The 13,680-nt window shown below is 36.8% G+C and overlaps 1 long non-coding RNA gene across 4 annotated transcripts in view; it reads right to left on the reverse strand.

The window, feature by feature from the left end:
* Positions 1-13,680, reverse strand: part of LOC125324043 — a 142,921-nt gene that overhangs the window by 46,141 nt on the left and 83,100 nt on the right. Inside the window, exons 3-5 of one of the 4 annotated variants that reach the window (XR_007202764.1) lie at positions 5,639-5,705; positions 1,701-1,765; positions 1,310-1,437 (exon numbers count right to left, since the gene is read on the reverse strand). This is a non-coding gene — a long non-coding RNA (uncharacterized LOC125324043). Of the gene's footprint in view, positions 1-1,309; positions 1,438-1,700; positions 1,766-5,638; positions 5,706-13,680 lie in introns of those variants that run through there. The other 3 variants (XR_007202763.1, XR_007202766.1, XR_007202765.1) reach the window with 3 other exon arrangements.

Genomic DNA, 13,680 nt, shown 5'->3' on the forward strand with positions numbered 1-13,680 from the left:
AAATTGTTTTATTTTTGTTAAAAATTCTAGGAATTAACAAAAGACATGTTCTTTCTGAGCATCTTGCATGCCTGTCCTTCTTTATTCAAAATTGTAGGACCTCAGGCTAAAACCTCTCTGACACTTCCTTATTACACAAGTCTGCATGATTTAGTGATTCAAAGCCGTCATATGAACTCTTCTCCTATCACACCCTTGACAGAAATATCTACCATTTAGTTCTTTATTGTGAATGGTCTGAACAGAAAGGAAATTACGTTTCTGGTATTCTCTCATAGTAGCAACAAAAAATCAGCATTATCTGACATAGACAAGAAATAGATGACTTGCAGAACTATTTCCCTTGTTAGGGTTGCTGCCTTTGAATTTTTCCTGTGCTTGAATTGAAGGCTACTTCTGTTGTGCATCTGGGAATGAGATCCCCTAAGCAACATGAAAACTCAGGTGCCTCATGACCACTTTTCCCTTGCAGGCCATTGATACTTGTCCTGAGTCCAAAATCACTACAAATCCTATCTTCTCCTGTGGTTAGCAAAAAACATGCCTAGGTTTCTAACCATGCTCTGTGATCATATTGCAGGGACAAAAGATAAATGGAGGCTGTTGGGATTGCTTAAAAATGCCCATGGCAGGTAAGAGGATACATTAGCGTACAGGGAGTGTTTCAGTACCTGGGTACTTAATTCAGTACCTGAATACCTGAGGTTCACACCATGAGTACTCAAAAAAGCCATCTGGGATGCTTCACAGGAAAGCAGAAGTAATGAATGAATCGGGCCTCCAGCCAAATGTCCTGCCCAGAGTGCAGACCTCATGTGAAAGTTCATAGAATTGAACAAAACAAGGTAGAGCCATAGCTGCAGACACAGGTGCTCTGGACTATGTTAAAAGACAAAAAGTGTCTTGCTCTGTCTGGTATTCAAACTACAGAGCACCTGCCTGCACATCAGTGTCTGTCCCACCTGAGTTACAGAGAATTCTTCGAACAGTGATAGCATTTAGAACAAGTAGCTTAAGAACAGAAAGATGCTTTAAACCCTCAGTGTTCAGGTACAGGTACCACAAATAATAAAATCTTTCTTTGTGGCAGGTCATTTAAATGGTTTTTATTTCTATTGTAGCAACATTTTCTTATATTATCATATGTATTATAAATAAATTATTTGCTTCACTTGGCATTAAAAAATGTTAGTTTCAAAAGGAATAAAAACCCGAAGAATGATTAATTCTTTGTGTTTTGGAAAAGAATTATAAGGAGACATTTAATTTTAATTTTAAAAATTTATTAAGAATTCTCTCAAATGCAATTTACATCCCCTAGTGGGTTGGCTTTTGTTCCATGTTGTTTGTAGAAAATACAGATCTTGGATAACAACACAGCTCTCGTGTAAGCATCCATCTATGCGTCCTATTTTGTCATACACTCTAGGTTAAGTCCTGAAGGAAATAAATGCCACAAAGTTAAAATGATTTACATCAACTGATATGGCAACTTACACCGTGTGATGATTTAGCTTGCCTTAATTATTTTGAATTGCTTCGATTTATCCTGCACATCCACGGAAAATTAAAAATACAGGAAGTGCAACTTCCATTTACAGACCCTTTTGACTCTTCTGTACTACCCTGGTTTGCCTGTAGTGAAGAAGATTGTATCAGACAGGCTAAGGATGGATTAACATGGGCAAACTGACAAATACCTGGAAGTTTCATTCCCATGATGTTTGACAGTTCTGTGTCACATCTTATATTTTTTCCATAGCTCCTGTAAGGAAGCATAAGAGATAACACTTGTGAACCACCAGAAGAAATGAACAGAGCAGATTTTTTTCCTCAAGATCTTCAATATTAAAAAGTGGAATGAAATAAGAATATATTGACTAGTCTCATGTGTTGTGTAGATCACTAAAACCTTTAGTTTTAGTGCTGCCTTTTCAACTTACATCAGCAAATGATTTGGCATTAGAGAGCCTGTAATGCTCTAAACTCATTACATCTCAGTAGTAAAAGTGATACCATTAATTGTCAGCTACATCATTAGAATTTCTGGAAAGCAGCTGGAATAAGAAAGATATTGGTGCCAATTTGCTAAGAGTCTTATTTTCCCACCACAGTGATGCAACAATCTTTGAAAGAGTTTAAAAAAGAAGGCAGCCAACATCCATTTTTAGGTATTTCATAGTATCATAGAATTTCACCTCAGTTGTTTCATAAGCATCAGAACAATATCAAAAGCAAGCTCCCTTCCAAAACCAGAGGAAACTTTACTATAAAAACTCCGCAGCTTTAAGTGCCATGTATATTACAGCATAATTTTGTAACCTCTCTTCAAATATCTCTCTATCCCTAAGGTTTCAAATTCAAAGGCTCAGAAATTGGGGCCACTTAGTCTCCATTAACTTGAAGGATCTTTAAATAAGCCTGAGATCACTGTGAGGTAAGTCTTTTCCAATAGAAACATTTCACACTATACCAAAAAATTCCCAAAGTCAACAGAATTTCAGAAGTGGAGGTTTTGATTTGCTCAGCTTTCATTTCTCTCTCAGAGTGCAGAAAAGAAGCAGAATTTTACCCAAGATTCATATTCATTTCCTGAACATTTGGATATTACCTTCCCCTCTTTCCAAATGTCACTGGGGTGATGAGATGATATGCACGGGTATTTCTAGCACAAATATTTTCATGTGCTACCCCACTACTCATCTTTTTAGAAGCTGAAAAGATCATGCACAATCAGGAGCCTGAACACAGCTGTTCCTTTTAGGTACACAGTCTTCACAACTTGACTATCAAATGGATGTAATCCATTCTGCTCTGATAGAAAATTGTAAACATTATCTCAAAGCCAGTTCCCAAATAATTTTCTCAAAATGAGGACCTCTCTGAAAAAAAATTTCTTCTTTTACAAATTGGAAGAAACATTCTCTCAAAAATCCCTCCAAAAGTTTGTCGACAGCTCACTTAATCTTCCCTGGGACTTCCTTCTCTGAAGGAAACTGAGCATTTCTGATGTCTTAATGTAGGGTTTTAAGAGAAGTGCACTGGGAAGGATGGTCTTTGTTAACAACAAGTCACCAGACTGACAGACACTTCCCACTTACTAATTTCCCCATCATGCTTGCAAGAAAACTCTATGAAAACACTGACTTATTTTCATTGCTCCAATTTTTCTTGTAATCTTAGCCTACTCATTCAGGCAAGATGAAAGCAAACAGCCAGATGGAGGTGGACGTGTTCACTAGGAACAGAATCCATGTAACTCACTTACTCTCCAAGCACTCAAGAGGCTAGACCCTTAAAAACAAATGTGAGTTCTGCACAATAGCATGAGGTGTTTTTTCCCAACACCAATATTAAACTAGTTTAGACGATACAATGTTCCTGTAAGAGAAAAATTGTCAGGGTGGTGTTGATGCTGTTTAATTACTCATTTGGAACCTCTGATCAAAACAGTTCAGAAAACAAATGGCTAATTATGTTCTACATGTAAAATAATTAAACATTCAGAGCATGATATTTAGCAAAGATGTATATTATACTAAATATGATGTTCAATTTTATCTAAAAGGAGAAGGAAGGAAGGCAGGAAGGAAGGAAGGCAGGAAGGACTGATGAGGAAAGAATTTACTAACAAAAGTATTATTCCTGGGATAGTACCAGAGATTCATGGTACTCAGTTATATTTCCCCACGTATACTATCTACCAGTTACTTATCAAGAGTGGATGGTAAAGAAGCAGATGAATATTCATTTCATATTCTGAATGCCCAATCTTCACAGTCATATGGCATTGTTTGACTCTGGCCCACCTCTTCTGAGCAAAGAGAAATTATGCTGGACCAAGAAGATCCTCCCTCATCTCCTTTAGGGCACACTGACGCTACATAAAGCAGAGCAACATAGGAATACCCCAGGTAGCTGTGGTGCACAGTGACAGCAGCATTGGTGCACCACAACATTACTCCAGCTGAGCTGAGCATCTCTGCTAATACAACAATACTCTTGTGGGACTGGAACTTGCTCTTTCAACCTACGCTCAAATTTCCCCAGAGAGTACAGCAGGAGCAAACTCACAGTCTGTACAGCAGCCAACATTTATTATTAGGAGCATCAGAAGCATTTCTGAATACAAGCTGAACAGTGGCCTTATTATGTTGTCCCTATCTCCTATTTCCAACAATCTTAAGTTATTCTTAGGTAACTCCTAAACCCTTCACAGGGCTCCCAGAGTTCAGACTAACCTTGGAATCCACTGGTACTTCATGTAAGTTTGTGCTAGACAACTAAAAAGGCCAGTAGGCAATGCTGCTGGCAGATTATTGACTTTCTTGTGATGTGACCTAACCTTTACAGACAGAGAAAACATGTCACACTGAAAGGGCATAGTTTATGCTTAATTTAAAAGCTCTAAAAAAGACTCTAAGTATTTTTTCCATATTTCTTTTTCCATGTGTTTAGAAGTAAATATATTTGCATACGATGAGGAAGGAGATTTGGGGTTTTACCCAAATTTACATGTATAAGAGACTAAAGGTTTCCTGTGTATTTTGATTCTGCTTAACCGTCACAATATGAATAAGAAATACACAAGTAAAAATCTTCCCAAATAAGGATAAGCAAAAGGAAACAGTCTGGGCAACCTTCATCAGGAAATAACAACCGGGCCAACAACACACTCTGAGTTCTGCAGCAGAATAATGCTGTTAATAATCATTTTTTCTCCTCTGCCCCTTCTGCCATTTCTTTATAGAATAAACAGCAAAGGATTTAAGATCAGATAGGAAATCATCATTTTATCATCAATAGTGGTTAAATCAGTAGTTATCTCTGTGATATGCAGCAATAATTATTTTTTCCTCTTGCCTTTTCTTAATTTATCAAATATTTTTATTAACATAAACATATAACTGTAACATATATATGTCCTTATTTGAAAGTATAATTACAATCTTTTACAGCATCTTAAATTTCTGACTTTTTTTTAAGTTAAGAGAATGGGGTAAACAAGGGAAAGATAATATTGCCCCTAACCACAAATGAAACTTAAAAACTAGGAAAACAAACAGTTACTTTTAATTCTAGATTGAATGAAAAGCACACAGACAGCAAAAAAATTGAAATTCTTAGCCTTCATCTTCTATCTGGCCAAATATTCTTTTTCCATCATTGTATATAAAGGGTGGATATTAATAGAGGCAGCAAAGGTGAGGCCTGAACAAGATATTTCAAATAATTCTGGTTTCATTTATCAATCTGACTACTAGCAATCAGGGAATTTTGTTAAAAACTCCAATGATTTTTATCTTGACAGTGACTCTTTAATAACTAAATGGAATTCATATTAATTATTTATCTCCTTTAAAGTGCGCTGAATAGCTTTGCTGAAAATTACCACATTTATATTTATAGAAGACTAGTACATGTATGGATAGGTTCAAAATTCATTATTCATACAGTGATGCCTTTATTTATAGGAATCAAGTTCAATAATTAGCATCAAGTACAAAATCTCCAGTAGTGATGGTAATATTAATGGAAATAATGCCATTAGGCGTGCTTTGTCACTCCTGAATTTTCAGTGACTGTTTCAGTTCCTTACTCTTCACATTTCTTAATCAGTACAGTTACCTGGGCTTACCTTGTTCCTTTGAAAGAGGTGGATAAGAGCTCAAATTACAGCCAGCCCAGCCCTGTTTTCAGAACTCCTTACATGTAAAGGTACATAAGGATAGCAGTATGAAAAAAAAAAAACCCCATAAGGAGCAATTTCTTCTAGCCATAGCAAAAATACAACCATTCTCCATGTCTGTGAAATTAATGACCTCTCTGTTACATGGGATTTTAGATAATGTTGAAGTTTTGAAAAACTCCAATCAACCTTCACCCTATATTTACAGGTTATATTGAAATTGGCCTGATAAATACAAACCTTAAACATTCAGAAGTTTACAGAGTAAAAGCTTAAGGCTGTAATCCTGTGGCCTTGCACCTAGCAAGACTGAATGCAGTCCACTTTTATTGCCATCATGTAACTAATGCACCATCAATATTTCATGCATGTAATTTCAAATGAGTAAATAGCTTTCTGAAAGTTGCATAATTTGCTCATAATCTCAGTGCATCTTGTTCCATTTAAAGCTAAGTGCTACCATTTTAAAAATGCCCCCGCAGGAATGATCCAGCCTAGCCAAGAATGATTATATCTTACAAAGTCCCCAACCTCACTTCTGCTGTCACCCGTCCTTACTGCCAGGGTGAACAATTTATCCCAATGCAAACACCAAAACAAAGTTCATGCAACAGACCCTACCAAATCTTCAGCATTGCCACTATTTAGTCACTAGGGCAGAGAAAGGAGAGCAAGCAAAAAGTGAAGCTGTGACATATGAGGTGTGATACGTTTAAGGAAGGTAATGAAACCAAGGGCTCAGCCATTAACCTTCAAGGAAGAAAAGCCAGGCCCACTGCTTTAAAAATTGCTGAGACCAATCTTTCACCATGACAAGCATTAGTAATGAATAATTAAGCATTTAATATAATGCTGCTTTGGTGAAAAATGATAATTTTACAATTGATGGCCCCAAATCTATTCAGTGTTATTATGCTGTTGTAAAAGCAGGAAAAGAGTTTTGATGAAATGCTTGTTTTTCAGTGGAGCGGGTTTTTCCCCTTTGTTTTTTTTTTCCTGATGGTTGGACTGAAGCAGTTATGGTTATTAGGTTCAAAATCCTTTCAGAGCTGAACAGTGGCCTGCTGAGAGAATTTCATGAAAAATTTAAAAAGGAAAATTCAACCTGGAACAGTTTCACATCTCATACCAGCCCGCTGGAGGTTGAACTGTGTTTTCCCCCATAATATTAAGCTAATGTCAGGGATATAAATCATTCAACAGATGCAAATGCTGAAACCTTTCTAAAGGAAACCTTAACTCTAGAAGCTATTTCGATTAAGTGACATAGTTATTTAAAACAATCTAACAGATGCTCTCTTAGTTCCTCATAATCAAATGTTTATTGCAAAAGAACTATTCGAGTAGTAAATTATTTGAGCTGTACTCTAAGATCTCTCTTTGCAGTTAAGGAAACTGAAGTAAGCCACAGCTGTTCCTCACAGCCATTTCTATCCTCTTTAGATGCTGATGATGTTAGCAACAATTTTAACTTTAGATTATCAAAAATACACATTTTGGTGGGTTTGGTGAGGCAAAGGCACATTTTGTCATCACACATCTAAATTATGTTGCTCTGCTTTAAATTGGTTCAAACACAACTGCTTTAGAATTCACAACGTGGCGGAATTCAATAAAAAATTACACCTTTTATCCCATTGGTAAGACTTCCCATGGGAAGTCTTTGCTCCTTATAGTCTTTACACTTAGGTATGACATTTGCCAATGACATTCATTGTACATTTGGTTGGACTTCCACTAAATAGGCTCAGGCACTGTGAGTATTCAGTGTATAATGAATTATCCTTGAGAAGAAAAAGGCTAAAAATATGTATCTAGTCCTTCAATAACAAGTTTTGGATTATATTTTCCTCTCAGTGGTGTAGATTATTCTCCTAACCTCACAAAAGCTGAATTACCTCACTTCTAAGATATATCTTTTCTGACTTTTAAAAACACCATGTACTGTGCAGAGTCTGCATATGTGTGCACACACATGTTTAGAGGTACTAGTTCCTGTGAAATAAGCATAAATCAAGAAAGAACATGCAGTTAAACTATTCTCCAGATAGATTTCAGTCTGTAGCAGTTGTGTAGAAATGGCCACTAGCTGGTTGCAATAGCTTCTTTTCGCAGGGTTTAAAAATACATCAGCTACAGGTTACTAAGCAGATTACTGCTGAAATTCAGACCCTAAACAGTCCATAAATGAATGAATTATCCCGGGCTCCTACAAAAAAAAAGAACTACAGGTTTTTCTGAACACCTAGAAAGCTTTCTAGAGTATCTGCAGTAACCAGAGATGGAGCATTATGAGTCTCTGAAACACAACTATTTTTGCTTTCTCTTGATAGTATATACTTCAAATTTAAAAAAAAAAAAAAAAAAAAAAAAACAAACCAACCAACACAAGATGGAGTAGACTTTTCCTGTCTAAGTTTGTTCTTGAAAAGTAGATGCAGTAACTTCGCCATGATTTTAAGTAGATCTCAACTATCGCTGTTCCAGTTTGCAGTAGGTATATGGAGATCCAGAGCTTGGGGTGAAGTTATGAGAGGCACAGCCACCAGTGCTACCTCCTTTCCCCTCAGTCCCAGGTTTCCTGCTTCTTTTGTCATGCAGCATCATCTGTGTATTATTCTCCAAGTTTATCACCACAACACCCCATTCCAACTGCCCACTTTGAAAAGAAACATTTTAGGACTGACTCTGAGTGCATTAATACAAAGCCTAAAAATTTATGCTCTGGATTTAATGGAATTTATACAAATTTTAACCTCATATCAATCAAAATATTAATTCAGTTAGTCATTGCTACAAGACAGTAAGTCATGACCAAGTTCCCCTCTCACAAAAAATCAAATCAAAAAAAATAAAACAGACTGGAGCTAATAGCTGGAGTCTGTTGTCCGCATTTTTCTCTTCAAGTTTGTTTTTCCATAGGTGTTTTTTATCATATAGAATATCTTTATTGACAGAATTCCATAACTTTAGATACATTAAAATGGAAAATCTCATTTTGTTCTCATACACTGATTGTAGTAACCAGAGTAGAGCCACCAAATCCACATATCATATATTTTTTCTACTTTCACTAGTTGAAAGCCATTTTCTGGTGCTGCTTTCCACCTCTTTTTATGAAAGAGGAAGAAGCAATGTTTTAGGGCTGTTTACTGTTATTGTAGGAAAGTACTAGTCAAATATATCCTTTTAAAAAGAGATAAAAATAAGAAATTGTTTATTTATTGTATTTTTACATTGCTTAAAACAATCGATGGAAATATGTGTCCATAGCTAAAGGAAGGCATTGTTAATAGTAAAAGATTATTCCCAAACAATACTTTATTACTTGAGCCTGATCTTTCTTTACAAAATTAAGAATTCTTGACTCCACAGACATTAGTCATTATCCAGGAGTCAGATTTCACAGATATATTACCTTGTATCAGTATATTTAAGTTGTATACACATGGCCAAAAAGTATATTGAAATCCTGCTTTCCATTTTCTAGATCATTCAGTACAAGCCACATTTGCAATCACTGGCACAGCATTGCCTCCAGGCCAATACACAACACCAAGAGACAAAGTATTCCAGTTTACTGAGAGTCAGAAGAAGCTTCTGACTGGTTATGGTCATAGGCTGGGCAAAATGCTCACAAAAGACCAGAGACTAACATGTCACTGGTAACTCCAGGGCTGCACATCTCTCCAGATTCTGATTCTACAACTGTTTAAAATGAGATATTCAGGAATACGTGAATACCGTACTTCACCAGAGTCTGTGCTCTGGCCCTCAGCTTGAAATGCCCATTGACCCTTTCTTCTGAGTTAACCAAGTTCTTAACATGCAGTTTTAGAATACAGCACAACTCAGGATGAAATTAATTGTAGGAAGCTGCCTGTCTTCTTTCAGGAACACAGCTTTGGCAATAAGAAGTACTGAGTTTTCGTCTTCTTACTGAAAATGTCTCATGGAAAATGACTGAAATCTGAAAAACCCAGATAAGAGGGGAGCTCAAAACTGAAGACATTAAATAGTATCCACCCTATTAGAAAACAATACTAAAAAGTACAGAAAACTCTAGGGAGGGAAGGAGAAAGTCAGTTGTGTATAGAAGGAGAGGTTAACTTGTTCCAGATATCAGAAACAGATCAGTTTTTTTCTCCAGAAACACCTTTTTAAGATGTAACAAAGAAATTAAGTTCAGTACTCGTTAACCAAACATGTATATCCAAAGATAACCAAAGAAAAATCTTTAAGAGTACTTCCTCCATGTGCAGAACAATCTCCAATATTTATACACCATCAATGATTTCAAAGAATGAAAACGCAGATGGAAAGCTAACATACATAATAGGGAACGGGAGGGAATATAGGCTCACAGAAATGCAATTCAAAATTCTTTGGAACTGCTTAAATTTTAGGAAACCTGGTAAGTTTCCCATTAAGGCATTTTTCTGGCTTCTTAGCACAGATGACACAAACGGGGTAAGATTACTGCTATTAACACCAGAAATACAGACAGAAATTACAAGGGGGCCTCAGTACCTCACTCTGAAGAAAAAAAAAATTCCATAAATTTCAGCATCACAAGCCTTAGTGAAGGAAAGACAAACCTTGGAGAGAGATTCAGCTGGAGGCCAGAGTCAAATAAAACAACAGTCCCTCAGAGAAGCTCAGCAGCGATCAGAGAGGAAGCAGAAGGCTGAGACAGCCTTCTTCTCCCTTTATTCCTCAGGATTTTTAATTGATTTCTACACAGTCAGTGGGTAGAATGAATAGACAAATTTTACTGAGAAAGCCATTTCTGCACAAGGCAGGGGCTTCATGTTTGATAAATTTTATGGTGCAAATACAAACAGCATCTATCCCTTTACCAGGACACCCTTTCACCCAAATCCAAGCCGACATTTTCAAAACATGTATCTGCATGCTTGTCAGGAAGCCCAGTGTTCTCAACACACAACACACTAGGAACACACCTCTTCTATTAATAGGCAGAGCATTAGTTATCTACCTGTGTTTTTACAAAAAGATCTACACTGTAGCATAAGGCAACACTGCATATTCATAGAATCTAACAATTTATTATGAATATAAGATACAGTTTGACTATCTTCCTTCCACATTTTTTGATAATTTCCACTAGATTCACCTTTTTATCCAGTAACAATTTCATTTCAGAAATGCTAATATACAAAATATAATTTATCTAAGACCATGGGAGATTAGATTACTTGATGGAGGTTTGGACCTCAAATACTTGTGTTTTGGTCTCGTTGTGTTACCTTACCATTACTTTAATCAGTTCCCTGCCAGCAAAACTGGCTACGACATTACTACATAAATTGTTACACTTATTCCAGGGAATCAAAGCCAATGGCAAGTACAGATGGATCAGTTACTTTGATGAATACAAACAAAAAGGTATCAAAAGAGAGTTCCATGATTTCTGGATAAAATTAGAGCATATATATCTCACAGGCAATTTTGGACCTGTTGTTTTATGAATACACTTATGTACACGTATATACATCTACAAAAAAGTAAACGGAATAAATGGTATAAAATACTGAATAAATGGTATGAAACTGTATGAAATGGCAGTCTCTAATATAGAGTTCTAATGCAAATTACAGTCCTCTCCAATCAGAATCTTTTCAATTTATTTACTTTAAGTTGACCATAATAGATCCAATACATGAACAAAGGATCCAAGGAACAGCCACTGAGAATACACCCAGTCTACATGATTCACTGTTTTCAATGAAGCAAAACAGCAGTGTTTTGAGTGTCTTTCTTTTTATCCATATAATTTTCACTGTCCGTTTTATCATGTCTGCAATATCATTGGTAATAGAATCTGCTGGAATTTGTAGGAAATATTTGAGAAATTATTCCTTCCACCAATACCCCTAGAAGAGAAAGAAGAAAAAAAAAAAAGCAAACCAGTTTTGGTGGTCTAGGCATGTGTGAAACAGGGTTCATTGTAGAATGTGCTTAGATTTCACAGGACAAAAGATTTCTGCCTCAATACAGGGACCATCCAACCCTGAGATCCCTGTGGATGAATCAATACCTTGAAGTGTAGCCATGACAACCACAGAGATCAAATAGGCTCAGCCCACACAGTATTCACAGTATTGATTTTTCAGCACAGGACAATACAGGGCTCTCAGTGCCTGAATATGGATGAGGAGTAGCTGACTGGGACAGACTTCTCCCGCTACGTCTGAAGTGATGCTGCTGAGGAGAAAGCAGCACTTCGAGGAATTTCACATCACTATAGTGAGGGTGTCTATTCTCCAGTCATTAAGACAGACTGCAGCCTTTGTGTCCACAGCTCACAGCCCCAGGTTTCTGAATAACTGGTTAGCCATGATCATGAAGAATAAATGTTTAGTGCTCCCTTTTTTTGGAAATAAATATCACTGACATACACTTATGAGAATGGCTTTAGATCTACAACTCCCAGCATTTAAACTATGAAGCTACTGCCCTTTAAATAAATAAATAATATGTATATTTAAAAGAAAACACCACCAGCAGTCCAGAACAGCAGTCCCTCTTCTCAACAGAGGCAAAAGAATGCATCATTGTAGTTTTGGGCTCTATTCTGCTCATGGTGTGTATGGCCTAGATTAAGAGATTTAAAGTTTGCAAACTTCTCTAAAACAACCAATATGACTATGATTTTGAGTGGTCTGGAATGCTGTGTTAATGTAATTAATGGGCACCACACTCCATGATCATGACTTTTAACAGTTAAATTTAATTGGAACAACAGAATGGCAAAATTAAGTGTGTCAGAAAAAAAAGCTCTCAGGAACATGGAACATGTTCATGGAACCATAATCACTGTTAACATGAAAATTTCCTCAGAAAATGTCATTTTCTTGAATTATCAATTAAACACTTATAGCTTATAAACACTTATAAGCCAGGACAATTCTTTTTCCAGAAAACATCAATAAAATTATCTGCTTCCGTCAAAAAAACCCCAAAAACATCAATATATAATATAGAATAATATCAAAAAAAAATCAAGTAAGTTTCAACGAGGGTGCAATAATTTCCAACTGTCTGATTACAATGTTCCTTAAAACATCCTGTTCCTCCACCTCCCTGGTACTTGCTCAATGGCCTTAAATTTCTACCTAAGTCTGTGCCAACACCTACTGAATGATTTTTTTGTAATGCCACACTGAAGGCACAATCTGCCTAACCTGACTGGCAATGAATGTGCTTGTGGGTGTTTCACAGCACAAAGCTCACGAAAATATGTCCATGGTCCTGGGAAGGGACCCAAGCCCAGCTCAGGCTTTTTCCTGCTGTGTAGTGGGAGTGATCCCTGGAATGGACAATCCCCCGAAGCACCCTTCCTAGAGAAAAACTGCTGAAGACCAGACATCTCAAGAGTGAATCGCCCTAGCCACAGTGCAGAGCATCCCACAGGAGGAACTTGCATCAAGAGCCAAGAAGGGAGCTAATATACTTGACAGGACAAATACCTCTTGTTAAAGAATGTTTTCAGATGAACATTTCTGACTAAAAATGTTCTCATTTTACATTGTCATTAATTTGATTTTTTCTGTCAGAATAAAAATATGTTTTTCTTTTGAGTGGAACAGAGTACGTTTACATGCTCACTTTTCAACTTTAGGGCTACACAACCTCTGTGGCTAGACATTGTGGGGGAAAAAAAAAAAAACAACAAACTAAAATACTGTTAATTTCATGTATCAACTAATACAGAAAGAAATTCCACAAAATCTACTGTGTTTCTCACAGAAAGGGTCAGGTTGGAAGGGATCATGGAGGGTCACCTGGTCCAACCTCCTTGCTCAAGCAGGACCATCCCAGAGCACATGGCACAGAATTGTGTCCAGACAGTTCCTGCTTATCTCCAGTGAGGAAGACTCCACAGCCTGTCTGGGAAATCTGTTCCAGTGCTTGGTCACCCACACAGTAAAGTTCTTCCTCATGTTCAAGTGGAACTTCCTGTGCAT

This window comes from Corvus hawaiiensis, chromosome 3 (genome assembly GCF_020740725.1).
Source record: "Corvus hawaiiensis isolate bCorHaw1 chromosome 3, bCorHaw1.pri.cur, whole genome shotgun sequence".
NCBI lineage: Eukaryota > Metazoa > Chordata > Aves > Passeriformes > Corvidae > Corvus > Corvus hawaiiensis.